Here is a 3,535-nt window from a genome sequence, read left to right as displayed (position 1 = left end):
TATCCTTTGCCTGAGGCTACCCAGCAGGAGCCAGCTGTGAAGCAATGCAAGTTGCCCTGGGGCCTTGGGCCAGCTGCAGTTTATTAGATAATTATCAGATTGCAAAGGGCCGGGCCTTTCATATGCAAAAGCCTTGGGCAGGACTGCGTCCCAGGGAATCAACAGGGCAGAGCAGTTATGGCTGCCCTCAGTCCTGCCCTCAGAGGCCCTGCTTCTCAGTGTCCTGGCAATTGCTGCAAGCACCTCTGAGAGAAAACTGCCCTCTAGTTCCGACCAATGCCAGACAGTCCAGTTTCTCCCATGTGAGTCTGGGTCCCCAGAGTCTCACCCAGAAATGGAGCTCAGAGCTTGAGACTCCCTCCCGATTGAAAAAGACAACCTTGTCCTCAGCTACCAGCCCTCTCCCCATGCGCCTGTACCTTAGTATTTTACTTCCGCACCGCACCTCCTCTGAGTCTCAGTATGCTTTTCTCTTTCCTTCTAGTTGTAGAATTTCCACTCAACCAGCCTTCCTGGGGTTCTGGATGATGTCCGTTCCGTCTTTTAGTTGTATTTTTGAAGTGGTTGTTCGAGGCAGCAATCTCCGGTGTTTACCTATCGATCCTTATTCTTAAGAGCAAACCCTCTACACTGATAATTCCCACCATTCTCTATTCCTCAAATATGGTTGCTGTTTTGTTTGGGAAATACTGAGAAGTTGGGAAAAGATACTCCACTTTATTTCCACCCTTAATTAAAACAAGCAAGCCTCATGTCCAGGATCTACTCAGGATTAACTCTGCCTGGCCATAACTTCAAACTGTTCACAAAGCAATTTTATCTGTTGACCATGCTACTAAGGAATTCCTGTAATCCAGAAAAGGACAATGTGTGTCTGGTGTGAAAAATTTGTCTACAGAAAATCTGTGAGATTCAATAGGTAGAAATGCTTTATAAAACCGAATAAATCTGAAGCATTTTTGTTTTTATCATTATCATTATACATGCACTTAGCCTAAAGAATCAAGAAATTCAACAAGTTTTGTTAAGAAAAAGAGCAAAACCCGGACCTCCTTACCCACTCTTCAGAGACAACCACTTTCAATTTTATAGCGGATCATTTTGATGTTTACTCTCATGCCTCTAAACCATATGCTTCATTGTTATTTCTTGATTTTTTTTTTCTGTTTTGTAAACTAGATGGGGAACTCTCTTGGCTCTTCCTTCACTCACCACACAGGTATTCCCCCTTCCCTTCTGTCCATCCTCCTCTGGCACCCCCACCTTCCAAAAATTGTTCTATCGAGTTTTTGGTTAGACCAATATGAAGGGTTTACATGGTATGACTATGCAAATACTATTCACCCCTGAGACAAGTAGTATGCCATGATTTTTTAAAATTCTGAACCTGTCTTTATTATCCCTGGAGTTAATAACTTCAAGCGGTTTAGTTTCTCATTGCTGATCACTAACTCAGCCCAAAGCTCTTTGACAGTAGTCTGAACCTCCTTTCAAGTCGTTCTGACACATTAAATATCCCATTGTTTTCACCTTTCAAAAAAGGCTCCCACAGTCCCTGTGATCCACTGTGAGTTGGTTTGTTTTTGTGCCTGGTGACAGCTGTCATCCTGAACTCTCCCTTCACCATCATCCTTTCCTCACCTGTTTCTTGCGCTGTAAGTCATTTTCATTTTTGGTTATCCTTTTGTTTTAGCAGAGCATATTTTCCAGTAAGGTCCTAAGAAATAGGCAAAGGCGTTTTGTTTGGGTTATGTTTTTGAGTCTTTGCATGTCTGAAAATATCTTTATCCCCTTCTTGTCCTTGATTTGACAGTAAGATTGGAGTATTTACAATGTACTCAACACTCTGCTGTGCTTCACTGGATAATCTCCTTTAACGTATGTGAAATTTTTAGTCCAGTGCCTGACACCTGGCACATGTTCAATAAATGTAGCTATTAGTCTCGTTAAGTTTCCTCATCCCAGCCAGGCTTTGCTCCGCCTGTGACATCTCCCCCCCAAGCCCCCCACCGGACACACACACCATCACTCCACAAGCCTCTGCTTGAACCGCGCAGTCAGAATCCCAGCTCTGAGGTCAGACTCCATGCATTCAAATCTGCCACTTTCTAGTTGTCTGGCCTTGGACAGAGTTATTCAGTTCTTCCTGTGAAATGAGGATAATAGTGAAATGAGGTCATGGGTCTAAAATTCTAGTTGGGGCTAAAATGAGTTAATTCATGTAAAGCTCTTAGAATAGTGCCAGAGACACTGTAAATCCTTAGTAAGTCATAGCCATTTGATTTTTAAAAATGTATTTTATTGATTTCAGAAAGGAAGGGAGATGGGGGGAGAGAGAAATATCAATGATGACAGAGAATCATTGATTGGCTGCCTCCTGCACGCCCCGCAATGGGGATCGAGCCCGAAACTCATGCTTGTGCTCTGACCAGGAATTGAACTATGATCTCCTGGTTGATAGGTCAACACTCAACCACTGAGCCATGCCAGCCGGGCGCCATTATTTTTATCACTAAAAATGTGTTATCTCCTTGAATTAAAAAACAACTCACTTTGAGCTAAAATCTGCCTCTCTTGGCATCTACCAAATGGTCTTACTTTGCCCTCTGGAGCGGCACAAGAAAAATCTGATTCTCCTTCCACAAATTAGTACTTGAAATACCTTTTATTTATTTTTCCTTCAGAAGAAAGACCTTGGTTTCTGTTAGGTTTGATCGAGCAATTAAATCCATACCCCTTCCCCGGGAACTGGCTTTTCAGGCCATTTCACTATGGACATTCCCTTTGCTGAGACCACATTCCATCATCTCCCCTCTGGGTATGCACAAAGAATTCTCCGCGCAGAAAAAGCCCACCAAAAGTCCTCTAAAAGCCAGCTGGAGCCATCCAGGCTCAGCCACCTGGTGTGCAGATGATCGAATAAATTCTTAATTTCTCACCATTCTGGCCTCATGCATTCCTCCTCCGAAAACCTAACAGTTTCTTCAAGTATTTTTCTTGACACGGTTTTGAGTCCCCTCACCATCCTCATTGCCTTCCAGCAGGGTGACTCAGTTTGTGACTCCTGCAGTGGGAACACATCCTCCAGGCATTGTCTGATGAGCTTGGAGTGCTATCACACTCCCCTCTTGTGAATATTGCATATTTGGTTAAGCTATGATAAATTTTGACTTTCTAATCGATAGTCAAACTCATTCCTAAATGCATTATGTTCATATCTGTTAAATTTTAGCTCTTTTGCCCTGGCGGGTAGCTCAATTGGTTAGAGTGTCATCCCAATATGCCAAGGTTGTAGGTTTGATCCCCTGTCAGGGTACATACAAGAATCAACCACTTGAGGAGAACCAAGATGGTGGCATAGGTTAACGCCGGAGTTTGCTGCCTTGAACAACCATTTCAAAAGTGAAACTAAAAGAACGGACATCATCCAGAACCACAGGAACGCTGGCTGAGTGGAAGTCCTACAACTAGGAGGAAAGAGTAACGCATTCGGACACTCAGAGGAGGCGCAGTGCTGAAGTCAAATTCTGAGGTG

Source organism: Myotis davidii, unplaced genomic scaffold (genome assembly GCF_000327345.1).
Source record: "Myotis davidii unplaced genomic scaffold, ASM32734v1 scaffold281, whole genome shotgun sequence".
NCBI classification, from domain to species: Eukaryota; Metazoa; Chordata; class Mammalia; order Chiroptera; family Vespertilionidae; genus Myotis; species Myotis davidii.
This window is presented reverse-complemented; position numbering follows the sequence as displayed.